This window comes from Heterocephalus glaber, unplaced genomic scaffold, assembly GCF_053883595.1.
Source record: "Heterocephalus glaber isolate CG9 unplaced genomic scaffold, H.glaber_assembly_v1.0 deba00000281, whole genome shotgun sequence".
Taxonomy (NCBI): Eukaryota; Metazoa; Chordata; class Mammalia; order Rodentia; family Bathyergidae; genus Heterocephalus; species Heterocephalus glaber.
In genome coordinates, this window is record NW_028258139.1 from 36,147,308 (window position 1) to 36,165,557 (window position 18,250).

An 18,250-nucleotide genomic window follows, 5' to 3' on the forward strand; every position below is an offset into this window, starting at 1 on the left:
AGTCATTCTTTCTGGAGTAAAATGGAATCTCAGTGTTGTTTTAATTTGTATCTCTCAAATGATGATTGATGTTGAATATTTTTTATATATTTATTTGCCATATCTACTTTTTCATCAGAGAAGTATCTTATTCATTTCAGATGCCCATTTTTGGATTGGGTGTTTTAATCTGAAGGGTCTGATTTTTGTTGTTGTTGTTCTTTATATATTCTAAATATCAGGCCTTTGTCTGAAGAACAGCTGGCAAAAATTTTTTCCCACACTGTGGGTTGTCTCTTCACTCTGTGGTGGTTTCTTTTGCTGTGCAAAAAGCTTTTTAATAAATGAGATGTTAGTTGTTGATTCTTTGTGATATTTCCTGTGTGATCAGAGTTTTGTTCATAAAAGTTTTTGCCTACACTTATGTCATCAAGAGTTTTACCAGCAGATTTAGTGTTTCTGTTTTAACATTTAGATTTTTGATCCATTTTTATTTTACTTTAGTGCATAGTGAGAGATATGAGTCTAGTTTTAATCTTCAGCATGTGGAAAGTCAGTTTTTCCAGCATCATTTATTAAAGAGGCTATCTTGATTGTCCTATAGTTCTTTTTTTAGGTTAGCTCCTTCTCTCATTTTTGTGTTAGGGTAAATCTTGCTTCCAGGAATGAGTTTGGGAGTATTGCTTCCTTTTTAATTTCATTAAAGAGTTTGAGGAGTTGTGGCATTAGGTCTTCTCTAAACTTCTTATAGAATCATCAGATTTGTCAGGACCTGGGGTTTTCTTTATTGGTAGTTCTTTGGGGTTTTTGTTTGTTTGTTTTTGTTTTACTTCTTCAATTTCATTGATTTATATTGGATTATTTAGAATTTTTATATCTTCTTGATTCAGATTTGGTTATTCACATGTACCTAGGAATCTGTCTATTTTTTTGTGTGTGTTTTTCATCTCATGAGAATACAGATTCTTAAAGATGATCTGGATTTCTGCAGGATCCATTGTGATTTCACCCTTTGCATTCCAACTTGCATGGATTTGGGTCTTTCCTTTTTTTTTGATAAGGTAGGTTAAGGTTTTGTCAATGTTATTTAATCTTTTAGAGAACCAGCTCTTCAATTCATTTATTCTTTGTATTGATTTCTTAGTCTCAATTGCATTAATTTCTACTCTGATTTTTATAGTTTCCTCCTTTATACATGCTTTGGGTTTAACATGCTCTTCTTTTACTAGAACCTTGAGGTTCAACATTAAGTTATTTATTTGAGCGCATTTATTGTTGGATCTTGTTTCTTGATCCATTCTGCAAATCTTTTTTTTTTTTTGGATTGGTGAATTGAGACCATTCACATTGATGGTTATCACCAATATGTATTGACTTATCCTTGTCATGTTATTTTCCTGTTGCTGGCTTGCCTTGCCTGGTAGATTTATTTTGTTGGGATTCTTGTCTTTGTTTTTTGTTTTTGTTTTTGTTTTTTGGTACCAGGGATCAAACTCAGGACCTTGCGATTGCGAGGCAGGCACGATGCCACTGAGCTAAATCTCCTTTGTTTGTTTTTTTGTTGGCTTTTTTTTTTTTGTAGAATATCCTTTGGAACTTTTTGGAGTACTAGTTTCATGATCATGAAGTTTTTGTCTCCCCACAACACCTCCTCTGGGGATTGAACACAAAAACTTGAGCTTATGAGGCAGGCATCCTGCCACAGAGCTAAATCCCAGCCCTGGTCATGAATTTCTTTAGGTGTTCTTTGTCATGAAAATAACTTATTTCTCCATTAATTTAAAAAGATAATTTTGCAGGGTACATCAATCTGGGTTGGAAATTTTGGGGGGGTATTTTTTTTTCAGGGAGTTGAAATATTTCACTCCAAGCTCTCCTTGACTTAAGGATTTGTGTTAAAAAGTCTCTTGTGATTCCAACGAGTTTTCATTCATAGGGTATTTTTTTCTTTTCTCTAACAGCTTTTAATAATCTGTTCTTGTGTTGAATTTCTGGAATCTTTAGTATTGTATGCTTTGGGGTAGTTTTTTCTTGATCATGACTATTTGGAGTTCTACATGCCTTATTTATTTGTATCTCAAGTTCTTTTTCCATGCTTGGAAAGCTTTCTGCTACTACTTCTGTGAACAGCCTCCACCCCCAACCTGTATGGAGGATCAACTCAGGACTTTGTGCTTTTGAGACAGGCACAGTGCCACTGAGATAAATCCCCAGCCCTGTGAACAGGTTTTTTATGCCCTTTACGCTGTCTGCGGATTCCTCACTGATTCTAGTTAGTCTTATTTAAGTCTTCTTTGCATTGTGTAACAGCTGTTGGATTGATTTTTTGTGGTCCTTTGCTATTTTTAAGAGGTCTTCCATTTGATGATGACCAGTCACAACTCTGTATTCTAGATCTGATATTTAATCTTCACACAGATTGATTCTGCTATGTATACTTTCAGTAGAATTTTGATCTCAGATTTCTAATTGAGTCTACATTATGGAAACCAGTTATTTTCTATGTTGAGCATTCATGGTTTCGTGTCATTCCTAAGCTTATGTATTTTTAAAATCTGTATCTACTCTATATTCACTAATAATTTCCTTTATTATGGTCATCATCTCTTTAATTATCATTGGTTTTGGGGGATGTTTTTGGTACTGGGGATCAAACTTGGGACATTGCACTTGCGAGGCAGGTGGCAGCACAACTGTTTTGTTTTTGTCAAGAGCCCTCAGTTTTATTTTTGTCAAGAGACTTATAGATCTGTTTTGTTACTTCCACTGCGACCATTTCATAGGATTCATCTGGGAGGTTTTGTTGTTTTTTTTTTTTTAGCAGCATGTAGAAAGTGGTTTTATTATAGGGATGGCTGTGTTGGTTCAGCATTGGAAGATCCACCCCCAAAAGTAATCATTTTAACAGAGGAAAGGAGAAAGCCATATGATCCTGTCACTAGTTGGAGAAACAGTATTGGACTAAATTCTACAGCTGTTCATGGTAAAAGCTATCAGGAGACTAGAAGTAGAACAGAACCTTCTCAACAGATCAAAGACATGTACTCCATACTTCCAACAAAAGCTCCTTCTATGAATGGAGATGATAACAATGCTTTCTCCCTAAAGTGGGGAACAAGGGCATATATGCCTACTCTTCATCTGTCCATTAGACTTTGAAACAGGTCTAAATGAAAATAGTCTGGCAATAAAATGACACAACTAGGATAGGATTGGCATGGCAGAAGCAAAATCTTTACATGTAGATGAAATGATCATCTACAGAGAAAATACTAAGAAATCTCTAGGAGCCCTTAGAACTTGTACTTGAATTTAGCAGGATTAGAAAACACAAGGTATATATAAAAATTCAGGTCTGTGTATACTTGCTATAAATGAAGAACTGGATATTGAAATTTAAGTTATGTAGGAGTACAAAGGACCCAGAAAAGCCAAAAACAGTGTTGGAAGACATTTAGCACCCAATTTTAAGACTTTTTCTAAAGCTACAGTAATCAAGGCAGTGTTGGTGTAAGGAAAGACATACAGATCATTTGAATAAAACAGAGAATCTAGAAATAGAACCACACATATATGGCCCACGGAGTTTTGAAAGATTATTTAACATTAGCATTTTATAGAATATAAACTCAATTCAAGAGCCGAGGAAGAGATAGTGTCTTCAGCAAACGGCACTAGAACACCCGGTATCCGTATATAAAAAATTAACCTCAACCCTTATTTTCCATACATGAAAATAACTTGAAGGGATCTATGAACCTAAATAAGAAAGCCTAAAAGTATAAAACTTTAAGAAGAAATTATAAGGGAAAATATTTATGAATTCAGGGTAGGCAAGAACTACCTAGGATACAAAAAACATGATGTATAAAAAAAAATTGATAAATGAGATTCCATCAAAATTGAGAACTTTAAATGACATCATTAAAATGAAAAGTAGTCCTTAAACAGACCATATTTACAATGCATATAACGTATGACCAGAATATATAAAGAATTCTTAGAGCTCATTAATAGACAACCCAATTAAAATGTAGACATAAGAAGATGATAAATAGCCAGTATAGCACAAGGAATGGTGTGCAATTGTAGAATCAGAAAAATACTAATCAGTACAATAATAAGATTGAATTGTACACTCAGGGAGATGAAGTCAAAAGTTTTAAAAGCCTTGTCATGAATTTTTCTTTTTGTTTTATTCTCCCCCTTTGCATTTAATTTGTCATGCCCAATGGATTCATTCTGCTGGGTTTCCTGGGGTTGTGATCCTCATTGCCTTTTCCTAGGGTATTGTCCAAAATTTTTTGGAGTGCTGGTTTGGTATTCATGAAGTTCCTGAGGTGCTCTTTATCATGAAAGTATCTTATTTCTCCATCCATTTTGAAAGATAGTTTTGCAGGGTACATCCATCTGGGTTGGAGGCTGTTTTCCTTTAGGGCTTGAAATACATCACTCCAAGCTCTTCTTGCCTTGAGGGTTTGCATTGAGAAGTCTGCTGTGATTCTGATAGGCTTTCCTTTGTATGTGATTTGTTTCTTTTCTCTCACTGCTTATAGAATTTTATTCTTCTTTGAATTTCTGGAATCCTAACTATTATATGCCTATGTGTAGATTTTTTTTTTGATTAAGGCTAGCTGGAGTCCTATATGCCTCACTTATCTGTATGTCAAGTTCTTTTCCCTTCCTTGGGAAGTTTTCTGCCATCACTTCTGTGAACAGTTTTTTTATGTCATCTGTACTCTCTCCTCTTTCTTCATTGACTCCATTCAGTCTTATGTTATTCTTCTTTGCATCGTCTAGCAGCTGCTTGATTGATTTCTCATGTTCCCTTACAATTTTAAAGCAATTTTTCTTTTCCTCCTCACTAATTGCAATCTTATCTTCTATATGTGAAATTCTATCCTCACATTGGTTCATTCTGCTGCACAGACTTTCGATGGAGTTTTTAATCTCTTGGAAATCTATTTGCACCTGTTTTATGGATTCCATTTGTTTCCTATGTTGGGATTCCATCATGTTCCTCAGCTCCTCTATTTTTTTATCTGTGTCTTCTCTAGATTTATTAATCATGTCTTGCACTAGGGTCACAATTTCTCCTGTTATCTGAGAAATTATTTCTGATTTCATTTTTCCCAGATCCTCTTTTGTTGCCAGTTCAGAGAGTCCAGGTTGTTGACTATGAGATTGTTCCATCTCATTTCCCTTTGGGGTTGCTGTAGGTGATCTGGAAGTCTGTTTTTGAGGCTTGTTTATGTGTCTTCTCATTTCCATGGGGGGGGGTGCTTCTGGCGCCCACACAGCTTACCTTCTCTGCCCTAGGAGCTTGGAATGGCAGCAGGGGAGCTTTCTTCCGGGTGCTGGGACCCGCTGCGCTTCACTGCCCTAGGAGCCTGGGATGGAGGTGGGGAGCTTCCTTCCGGGTGCTGGGACCGGCTCACCTTCTTGGGCCTAGGAGATCTGGGAGGTTTTTGATTTCTTCCACCATGGTTCTACCTTGATTTGCCTTGTGCATGTTGGGGGTTATATATAGGTTGTATCTTCCTTCCGTTTTTTCTATTGTTTGTTTGTTTGTTTTCTGAGATGAGGCTTATAAATTGCTTATGGTAGGTAGCATTATTACTAGTATCAAGACCTCGTTGGGAAATGACTACTTTTCAGAGATGTCTTATAGGCATATCTAGCTTTTTGCTCTTGAGCCTGTCCCAGGATCCTCCCTCTTCAATTTATTAGGGATGAATGGTTGCTGCCTGTTTGGCCTAGCACTCACTTCTTTGGTACTGGACTATAGTATTGTTTATGACCCCCAGACAATCAGGGTATTGGCAAACAAGGAGAATCAATTGATCACAACAACCATGTCACCTTGGCTAAAGTAGTACAATCAATAATAACAATAGCATCAAGCACGGAGTACAAAATGTCAAAGTATGACAACTATTAATTTGTCAGTTTTAACCATAGTTGCAAGATTTAAGTTATATAAGAAGGTCTAAGATAAATTAGAAAATAATGTACAGTAAATATTCGCTCAATATACAACAAGATCTAAGACAAATCAGGAAATTATATACAATAAATATCCACTCAGTAGAGTGATTTTACCCAATGGGGGAGAAAACTTTAAAAGGATAAGTGGAAAAAATAGAGAAATAAAAGAAGAGATAGAGATTGGAAGCAAAGCTGAAGGAAAAGGAAGATAACCCAAACCTCCAGAAACTGGTCAGGAAGACAGGCAGGAAAGAAAGAAGGAAAAAACAAAGACAATAATAAACAAACCCCTAAAACAGTGTTTACATTCACAAAAAACAAACACAAACAATAAAATAAAAACCAAGCGATGACCAAAAACAAAAACAAAGAAAAACAAAAAAGAAATTTCTCTGTGATTTCAAGCCTATGGTAATCTTCTGAAGTCTAACATTTTATGGGAGTATGCAACTCAGGGTGTGATTCTGCTCTTGATGGTAAACAAAAGAGGCAGTCAGAGTCTAGATCTGTGCTGAATAATTCAGCAAGCTTGAAGTAAGAATCAGGCAGAGTGCTGGTTCTGGTACACTACTTCAAGTCCACAGAAGTTCAGGCTGATCCTGGCCTCAGGTTGTGGGGTTGAGGTCGGAGTCTTTTTTTTTTCCATTAAGTTTATTGATACAGGCAGAGGAGGCTTCTGGGCTGCCGAAGCACCACTCCCAACACAGAGAAGGCTTCTGGACCGCCTTACCACCACTCGCAGCACAGAGGAGGCTTCAGGGCCACCTTATCACCACTTCCAGCTCAGAGATGGTGAGACATTTGGGCTCCAAAAGCACACACACACCAAAGCCCCCCTCCCTTGTTTGAAAAGACAAGACAGGTAAAAAAGTCTCAAAACCAGACTTCCATATCACCTACAGCAACCCCAAAGGGAAATGAGATGGAACACTCTGATATGAAACCACCTGGACTCAGTGAATTGGCAACAAAAGAGAATCTGGAAAAAATGAAATCAGAAATAATTTCTGAGATAACAACAGAGATTTTGCTCATACTGCAAGACATGATTAATAAATCTAGAGAGGAGCTGAGGAAGATAATGGAATCCCAACATAGGAAACAAATGGAATCCATAAAACAGATGCAAACAGATTTCCAGGAGATTAAAATCTCCACTGAATGTCTACACAGGAGAGTGAGCCAATATGAGGACAGAATTTCAGATATAGAAGATAAGATTGCAATTAGTGAGGAGGAAAAGAAAAATTGCTTCAAAATTGTAAGGGACCATGAGAAATCAATCCAGCAGCTGCTAGACAATGCAAAGAAGAATAACATAAGACTGATTGGAGTCAAAGAAGAAAGAGGAGAGAGTGCAGATGACATAAAAAACATTTCACAGAAGTGATGGCAGATAACTTCCCAAGCAGGGGAAAAGAATTTGACATACAGATAAGTGAGGCATATAGGACTCCAGCTAGCCTTGATCAAAAAAAAATCTACACATAGGCATATGATTGTTAAGATTCCAGAAACTCAACAGAAGAACAAAGTTCTACAAGCAATTAGAGAAATGAAACAAATCACATACAAAGGAAAGCCCATCAGAATCACAGCAGACTTCTCAACACAAACCCTCAAGGCAAGAAGAGCTTGGAGTGATGTATTTCAAGCCCTAAAGGAAAACAGCCTCCAACCCAGATTGATGTACCCTGCAAAACTATCTTTCAAAATTGATGGAGAAATAAGATACTTTCATGGCAAGGAGCACCTTAGGAACTTATGAATACTACACCAGCAGTCCAAAAAATTTTAGACAATGTCCTAGGAACAGACAATGAGGATCACAGCCCCACAAAACACAGCAGAATGAATCCATTGGGTGTGACAAGAAATTAAATGCAATGGGAACAATCCAACAGAAAGAAAAAGTCATGGCAAGGATAAGTCATTACGTATCAGTTATAACCATCAATGTTAATGGTCTCAATTCACCAATCAAAAGAAATAGATTGGCAGAATAAGTCAAGAAGCAAGATCCAACAATATACTGCATACAAGAAATACACTGTCATTGGAATATATGGGACACAACGAAAGCAGTCTTATGAGGGAAATTCATAGCAGTGAATATTCATATTAGGAAAGCAGAATAAGTCCAATTAAACAGCCTGATGCTGAACCTCAAGCTTCTGGAAAAAGAAGAGCAGGACAAACCCAAAGCTCATACAAGGGAGGAAATTATAAAGATCAGAGCAGAAATCATTGCAATGAACACTAAGAGAATGATACAAAAAAAAAAAAATCAGTGAAGCCAAGAGTTGGTTCTTTGAAAGAATAAAGAAAATTGACAAACCCTTAGCCAACCTTATCATAAAAAGGAAAGAGAAGGCCCAAATCCATGCAATTATGAATAAAAAGGGTGAAATTACAGTGGACCCAGCACACATCCAGAGGATCATCAATACTTACTTCAAGAAGCTATATGTCAATAAGATGGAAAACACAGAAGAAATGAACAGATTCCTAAATACATATGAATTACCAAAGTTGAACGAAGATGACCAAAACATTCTAAACAATGCAATATCAATCAATAAAATTTAAAATGTAATCAAAAACTTACCAATTAAGAAAGGCCCAGGTCCCGATGGCTTCACTGCTGAATTCTACAGGACATTTAGAGAGGAACTACTGTCACTACTGTTTAAAATCTTCAATGAAATTGAAAGGGAAGCAATACTCCTAAATTCATTCCTGGAAGAAAGCATCACCTTGAACTCCAAAGCAGAGAAAGACCCAACCAAAAAAGAGAACTATAGGCCAATCTCAATAATGAACATAGACATAAAAATCCTTAATCAGATACTGGCAAATAGAAAGCAGAATATCTTCAAGGAGATGATACACCCTGACCAAGTGGGATTCATCCCAGGGAAACAGGGATGGTTCAACATATGCAAATCAAAAAAATGTAATACACTATATCAGTAGAGCCAAGGATAAAACTAATATGATCACCTCAATAGATGCAAAAAAAAATCATTTGACAAAATGCAACACACATTTATGATAAAAATCCTAAAAAAATTGGAATAGACAGTCTACCTCAATCTGATAAAGTCATCTATGAAAAACCAACACTATATATCATACTAAATGGTTAAAAACTGAAATCCTTTACACTAAAATCAGGAACAAGACAAGGATGTCCACTATCACCACTCTTGTTCAATATAGTTTTGGAAACAGCGACAGCAATTAGACAAAAGAAAGAAAAGAAATAACGATAGGAAATGAAGACGTCAAATTGTCATTATTTTCAGGTGACATGATACTCTATATAGAAGACCCCAAGAATTCCACCAAAAGTCTTCTAGACTTAAAAACCAAATTCAGTAGAGTAGCAGATACAAGGCCATTGAACAAAAATCGATTGCTTTCCTCTACATGAACAACAGACTCACTGAGACAGAAGTATGGCTTTCACAATAACATCCAAAAAACTGAAAAACCTAGGAATCAACCTAACAAAAGAAATCAAAGAACTCTTCTCTGAAAAATATAGCACTCTAAAAGGAGAGATTGAAGATGATATCAGAAAATGGAAAGACAACCCCTGCTCCTGGGTAGGAAGGATCAACATTTTGAAAATGGCCATACTTCGAATACTGCTATATAGATTCAATGCAATCCCAATTGAAATCCCAGCAGCATACTTCATGGACCTTGAGAAAACAATCAAAAAATACATTTGGAACAAGAAGAGACCCAGAAGAGAAAAAGCAATTCTAGGCAACAGAGACATGATGGGGTATCACAACCCCCAACTTGAAACTGTACTACAAAGCTACTCTGATAAAAGACGGCATGGTACTTGAAAAGAAACAGACCTGAGGACCAGTGGAACACATTAGAAGATCCCAAAACAACTCCAGACACACTCAGCCACCTCATCATGCACAAAAGAGCCAAACACCCTCACTGGCAGAAAGATAGCCTCTTTAATAAATGGTGCTGGAAAACTTAGGTTTCAACTTGCCAAAGATTAAAACTAGACCTGTATCTCTCATCATGCACTAAACTAAAATTGAAGTGGATTAAAGATCTAAATATTGAAACAGAAACACTAAACCAGCTGGAACAGAGGTTAGGTAGTACTCTTGAAGACTTTGGAGTAGGAAAAGATTTTTGAACAAAATCTCAGTTGCCCGTAAAGTAGCACAAACACTCAACAAGTGGGATCTCTTCTTATTAAAAAGCTTCTGTACAGCAAGAGAAATCACCAGCAGTGTGAAGAGACAACACACAATGTGTGAAAAAATTTTCACCTGCTATTCCTCAAACAAAGGTCTAGAATGTATAAAGAACTTAAAAAAATCAGACCTCCCAAATTCAAAGACCCAATCCAAAAATGGGCATCTGAAATGAACAGACATTTCTCAGACAAAGAAGTAGAAATAGCAAATAAACATATGAAAAAGTGTTCAGCATCACTGGTCATTTGAGAGATGCAAAGGAAAACAACTCTGAGGTTCTACCTCACTCCAGGAAGAACGGCTGCTATCATGAAATCAACCAATAACAAATGCTGGTGGGAGTGTGGGGAAAGAGGAACCCTGCTCCACTGCTGGTGGGAGTGTAGACTGGTGCAACCAATGTGGAAATCAGTATGGAGATACCTCAAAGAACTAGGACTGGAAGTCCCATTTGACCCCGCTATTCCCCTGCTGGGGATCTTCCCCAAAGAATTAAAAGAATCATACCACTTTGATATATGTGCACTCATGTTTATAGTAGTACAATTTGTAATAGCTAAAACTTGGAAAGAGCCCGACTGCCCATCAACTGGAGGCTGGATAAAGAAAATGTGATGTTTTTATAAAATGGAATACTACTCAGCCATAAAAAATGAGAAATTACAGTAGTATGAATCCCAGAAATATCTGGGAGCAAACTAGTGAGAGTGGAGGGGTATGCCCACCAGCTACCAGCTTGGCCGTGTGGATAGAGTGGTTGTGGTCTGACTGCATCCAGCTCGCTCTGCCCACTTGTGTCCAGGACAGTGACACAGACATGGTGAGTACTCCCCTGGGAATGCCGACCAGCCGCCAGCTTGGCCACATGGGCGCCTGCAAAAACAGCCCCCATCCCTGCCTGCCCCCCCGGGGCTCTGGCCTCTTGCCTGTGCAGCTAATTGGTTCCACACTGTAGAGGCACAGGTGACATAAAAGCCATTGTCCTAAGCTACAGAACTGAACAACAGAGAGAGGGCCTCTCTCAGGCTCCCTGATGAAAACAAGCCCACTAGAAAATTGAAGAGAATCTCTGCAATAAAGGCACACAAGAACACTATGCTTCGTAATTTGGAGGGATCATCACTTCCCATCCAAACCTGGACTACCTTCAGGGGAAAGTCAGCTGGAACCTGCAATAGAACCTTGCAGAGTTCAACCCTGCAGGAGGACAGGGAGCTCAACTTGGGATTTGCAGCCAGAAATCGGCTTGAATCTCGTGTCTATGACTTGCTCACTGAGACTCATTGACTTATAACTGCACACTGCTACCCATATTGTCTATTGTGACAGCTGAGACATACCCTGAAGGAGGCCCTTCATTTGTATCTTTTATTTGTTATTTTCAAAATTACAACTATTTTTTTGCTGTTATTTTTAATTTTTTTCTTCTTTTTTACTCTTTTATAATTTTTTTTTTTTTTTGGTACTGGGGATCAAACTTGGGTCCTTGCGCTTGTGGGGCAGGCAGCAGAACCACTTAGCCAAATCCCCAGCCCTCTTTTATAATTATTATTTTTCTTTTTTCTTTCTCTTCTCTGCCCCCCCCCTCGGTCTCTCTCTCTCTGCCTCACTCCCTTGTTGTCCCACATTGTTCTTCATCTCCCCTTTCTGTTCCTGTTGTGGTCCTAACTTGTATTTCTTCTTTGTCATTTCTTCTCCTTCTTTCTTTTGCCTGTGCCCTCTGACCTTACTGCTAACCTTCCCCTATCCATATACTTACCTATTCCTCCCTGCCCAACTCCTTCTAACTCCCCATCCCAAAGGGTAAAGTTGCTATATTGAAGAGTTTATCCACCAAAAACATATGTTGGGTTGGTCACACAGTTAATTCACACAGTAAAAGGTCATAGATTAATAATTACCACAAATTGTCATTTTCTAAGACATACTTGTGCTATTGTGTTGCTGATTGTATCACTTGGGCTAAGGTGTTGGGATTGATCTAATCAGTTGTCCTTCCTGGTATAATGAAAATGAGATTGGCTCAGAGCCATTAGAGACTCAAAACCTAAAGACCAGCTATATCTGGAAGACATCTCTGAGAAGTAATCATTCCATAAGGTTCTAAATACATCAACAAAGATACTTACAATAAACAACTTCAAAGTATCAACCCAGGAACTAAACCAAGGATAGTACCAAAAACAAAAATGAGAAGACATTTAAGCAAGGCACAAACTCAGACTTCCACCCCACAAAAGGCAAATTCTAGGGGAATAAGGTGGAAAAGTCTGATAATCAACCACTTGGACACCCTGAACTGATAGCACAGGAAGTAACAAAACAGATGAATGAGGCTTTAGAAAAATTCAAACCAGAAATAATCTCCCACATAACTACAGAGATCGTGAGCAGAGTGAAAGACATGATTAGAGGCTCTAAAACAGAAAGAGATAAAAAAAAAATAGATGAGTTCAGAAACATACTGGAAGCCATGAATGCCCAGAATAAGAAAGAAATGGAAAGCATGATCGCCCAACATAAGAAAGAAATGGAATCTATGAAACAGACTCAAACAGATATTCAGAAGATTAAAAACTCCACTGAAAGCTTTAAGAGCAGATTAAGAGAATCACAAGATATATTCTTATCAGATATAGAAGACAGGATTGCAGATAAGGATCATGAAAACAGAGATTTCTTCCAAATAGTAAGGATCATGAGAAATTTGTCCAGCAGCTGCTAGATGATTCAAAGAAGAATAACATAAGACTGATAGGTGTCCAAGAAAAAACGAGAGAAAGTACAATTGACATAAAAACTGTTCACAGAAGTAATAGTAAAAAACTTCCCAGACAGAGGTGGAAAATTGAACACACAGATAAGTGAGGCATATAGAACTCCAACTTGGGGCCAGGGATTTAGCTCAGTGGTTCTGGCATCTGCCTCGCAAGCACAAGGTCTCAAGTTCAATCCCCAGCACCAAAAAAAAAAAAAAAAAAAAAAAAACAAAGAACTCCAACTAGTCATGATCAAAAAAAGATTGTACACCTAGACATGTAATAATCAAAATCCCTGATACCCAACAGACGAACAAAATCCTACAGGCAGATAGAAAAAAGAAACAAATCACCTACAAAGGAAAGCCCATCAGAATCACGGCAGACTTCTCAATACAAACCCTCAAGTCAAGGAGAGCCTCAAGTGAAATGTTTCAAACCCTAAAAGAAAACAACTTCCAACCTAGACTGTTGTATCCTGCAAAATTATCTTTTAGAATGTATGGGGAAATTAGATACTTCCATGACAAAAAGTAACTTGAGAAATTTCATGAACACCAAAACAACACTCCAAGCAATTCTAAACAATATCTTAGAAAAAAACAATGAAGTTCACAACTCCAGGAGGCCCAACAGAGGGAAGCCAACAAAAAAAGTAAGAATTGAAAGGGAAAGGGGGAAAAATTAGAAATGAAAGAGGGAATAGCAGGAGGAGGCTCCCTAGCTGCCATTCCACTGCTCCCATGGCAGAGGAGGTTAGCAAATCCCAGCACCCAGGAGGAAGCTCCCCAGCTGCCATTCTACCATTACTAGTGCAGAGGAGGGAAGAGGAGGTGAACCAATCCCAGCACCCAGGAGGAGGCTCCCCAGCTGCCATTCCACCACTCCCCGCTCCCAGGGCAGAGGACATGAGCCAATCCCAGTGCCCAGGAGGAGGCTCTCTGGCTGCCAATGCACCACTCCCAGGGCAACAGAGGTGAACTGCATGGGTGCAAGCAACACCCCCCCATCCCCCATGGAAATGAGAATACATGTAAACAAGCCTCAAAAACAGACTTCCAGATCACCTACAGCAACCCCAAAGGGAAATGAGATGGAACACTCTGATACTCAGCCCCCTGGACTCCTTGAACTGGAAACAAAAGATGATGTAGAAAAAATGAAATGAGAAATAATTTCTCAAATATCAGCAGAGATTGTGCCCATAGTACAAGACGTTATTAATAAATCTAAAGAGGACACAGATAAAAAAATAGAGGAGCTGAGGAACATGATGTAATCTCACCATAGGAAACAAATGGAATCCATAAAACAGATGCAAACAGATTTCCAGGAGATTAAAAATTCCATTGAAGTCTACACAGCAGGATGAACCAATGTGAGGACAGAATTTCAGATATAGAAGATAAGATTGCAATTAGAGACCAGGAAAAGAAAAATTGCTTCAGAGGTGTAAGGGACCATAAGAAATCAATCCAGCAGCTACTAGATGATGCAAAGAAGAATAACATAAGACTGATTGGAGTCAATCAAGAAAGAGGAGAGAGTGCAGATGACATGAAAAAAATGTTCACAGAAGTGATGGCAGAAAACTTCCCAAGCAGGAGAAAAGAACTTGACATACAGATAAGTGAGACATATAGGACTCCAACTAGCCTTGATAAAAAAAAAAAGATCTACACAAAGGCATATAATAGGATTCCAGACACCCAACAGAAGAACAAAATTCTACAAGCAGTGAGAGAAAAGAAACAAATCACATACAAAGGAAAGGCCGTCAGAATCATAACAGACTTCTCAATGCAAACCCTCAAGGCAAGAAAAGCTTGGAGTGATTTATTCCAAGCCCTAAAGGAAAACAGCCTCCAACCCAGATTGATGTACCCTGCAAAACTATCTTTCAAAATGGATGGAGAAATAAGATACTTTCATGACAAAGAGCACCTTAGGAAATTCATGAATACCAAACCAGCACTCCAGAAAATTTTAAACAATATCCTAGGAACAGACAATTCAGATCACAACCCCAGGAAGCCCAGCAGAATGAATCTGTTGGGCATGACCAATTAAATGCAAAGGGGGAGAATACAACAAAAAGAAAAAGTCATGACAAGGCTTTTAAAACTGTTACCTTCATCTCCCTAGTGAGTGTATAATTCAATCTTGCTATTGTACTGATTACTATTTTTCTGATTCTAGTGTTGCACACCTTTCCTTGTGCTGTACTGGCTATTTATCATCTTGTGTCTACTTTTTAATTGGGTTGTCTATTAATGAGCTATAAGAGTTCTTTATATATTCTGGTCATAGGTTATATGCATTGTAAATATGGTCTAAGGATACTTTTCATTTTAACGATGTCATTTAATGTTCAAAATTTTGATGGAATCTCACTTATCAATTTTTTTCTTTTATACATCATATTTTTTTGTATCCTAGGGAGTTCTCACCTACCCTAAATTCATAAACATTTTCCCTTATAATTTCTTCTTAAAGTTTTATACTTTTAGGCTTTCTTATTTAGGTTCCTAGATTTTTTTCAAGTTATTTTTATGTATGGATATAAAGAGTTGAGGTTAATTTTTTTAGATACGGATACCAGGTGTTCTAGTGCCGTTTGCTGAAAACACTATCTTTTCCTCTGCTCTTGAATTGAGTTTATATTATATAAAATGTTCATGTTAAATAATCTTTCAAAATTCAGTGGACCATATATGTGTGTTTCTATTTCTAGATTCTCTGTTTTATTCAAATGATCTATATGTTTTTCCTTTCACCAACACTGCCTTGATTACTGTAGCTTTAGAGGAAGTCTTAAAATTAGGTACTACACGTCTTCCAACACTGTTTTCTTTTTCTTTTTACTTTTCTAGGTCCTTTGTACTCCTACATAACTTTTAAATTTCAATATCCAATTCTTCATTTATACCAAGTATACACAGACCTGAATTTTTATATATACCTTGTGTTTTCTAATCTTGCTAAATTCAAGTACAAGTTCTAGGGGCTCCTAGAGATTTCTTAGTATTTTCTCTGTAGATGATCATTTCATCTACATGTAAAGATTTTACTTCTACCTTGCCAATCCTATCCTAATTTTGTCATTATATTGCCAGACTACTTTGGTTTAGGCCTATGTTTCTAAGTTTAATAGACAGATGAAGAGTATGCATATCTGCCCTTGTTCCCCACCTTGGGGAGAAAGCATTCTATCTTTTCCATTCATGTAAGGTGTTTTTGCTGGAAGAATGGAGTACATGTCTTTGATCTATTGAGAAGGTTCTATTCTACTTCTAGTCTGCTGATAGCTTTTACCATGAAGAGCTGTACAATTTAGTCCAGTACTTTTTCTCCAACTAGTGACATGATCATATGGCTTTTCCCTTTTCTCTGTTAAAATGATGGCTTTTGCAGGTGGATCTTCCAAAGCTCAACCAACACTGCCATCCCTATAATAAAACCACTTCCTACATACTGCCACATCTGACTTCTAAGAGTTTGTTTTGTTAAACAAATTTCTATCTATGTTCATACTTTTTTCTTCTATTATCTTTATCCAGTTTTAGGATTAACACAATGTAGATTTCCTAAAATGTGAGAAGAAGTGTTCCTTCTTTTTTTTGCTTTAATGTCAGATATAATTCATCAGTTAAAATGTATATAAGCCTGTTGTTGTTATATAGGTAGGTTTTCAAGCTAGGAATATACTTTCTTTAATAGGTGCTTTTCAAATTTTATATTTCCTCCAGAGTTAGTTTCATTGATTTGTCTTCCAAGGTACTTCTTAGGAGCTGTCCAATTTATTGCAAAAAAGATTTTTGTAATATGCTTTCTATATCCTTTTGAATTCTGTAAAATCTGTGGTAATGTCTCCTAGATCTTGATATTATAATTTTAAAAATGTACAATTGATATTGTGTAATAGGCAGAAAAGGTGTAAAGGAGCAGGCAAAGTGGGAGGGGTGGGGGAAAGGAAAGAAGGGAAAAGAAAAAATAAGAGTAAAGGGAAAAAATGGAAACAAAGTCTTTGCAAATAGGAAAGAGTGGCGGGGGTGAAGGGAGGGTAAGGGAGGGGGAAAAAATAAGAACCAAGATACTCATGTAATGGTACAAGATCCCAATGATGAATGTAACTGTATTTTATACCTAAAATGTACCAATAAACAATGGGAAAAATATAAATAAAGTTCAAGGGAACTATTACAATAAATTCAATCAAATTAAATTTTAAAAGCCAATAAAAGTAAAACATCATGACAAGGATGAGTCAATATCTATCAATTATAACCATCAATGTTAATGACCTCAATTGACATATCAAAGAAATAGACTGGAAGAATGGATTAAGAAACAAAATCCAGCAATATGCTGTTTACAAGAAACACACCTAACTCAAAAAGAAATTCATAGTTTGAAAGTAGAAGGATGGAAAACAGTTCTCCATGTGACAGGAACCCAGAAAAAAGCAGGGGTAGCAATCTTATTTACAGACAAAGTAGATTTCAAAGCAAAACTAATTAAGAGAGACAAAGATGGTCTCTACATCCTTGTGAAGGGAACAATCCAAGAGGAAGAGATGACAATCATAAATATATATGCACCAAATACTAATGCCCCCAACTATACAAAAAAAAAATTAATGGACATGAAAAACTAAGTAACCACTAATACAATTGTAGTGGGGGACCTCAATACCCCACTGTCACAAATACACAGATCATCTACACAAAAAATTAACCACAAATGAATAGAACTGAACCAAGGTATTGAACAAATCAACTTAATAGATGTTTACAGAGTGTTCCACCACACAAAATCAGAATACACATTCTTTCAGGCTGCACATGTATCATTCTCCAAAATAGACCATGTGCTAGTTCATAGGACATGTCTAAGTAAATGTAAAAGAATTGAATTTACCCCCTGTATATTATCAGACCATAGTGCAATAAAACTGGAAATCAATAACATAAGAAACCACAAAATTCCCACAAACACATGGAAACTGAATAACACCCTCCTGAACAACCAATAGGTCACAGAGGAAATAAAAAAGAAATTAGACAGTTTCTACAAGTAAATGATAATGTCAGTACTACATACAGAAATCTATGGGACACAATGAAAGCAGTTCTATGTGGGAAGTTCTTAACAGTGAATGCCCGTATTAGGAAAACAGAGAGAACTCAAATAAATAACCTAAAGCAGAACCTCAAGCTCCTAGAAAAAGAAGAGCATAACAAAACCAAAGCTCATAGAAGAGAGGAAATTATAAAGATCAGA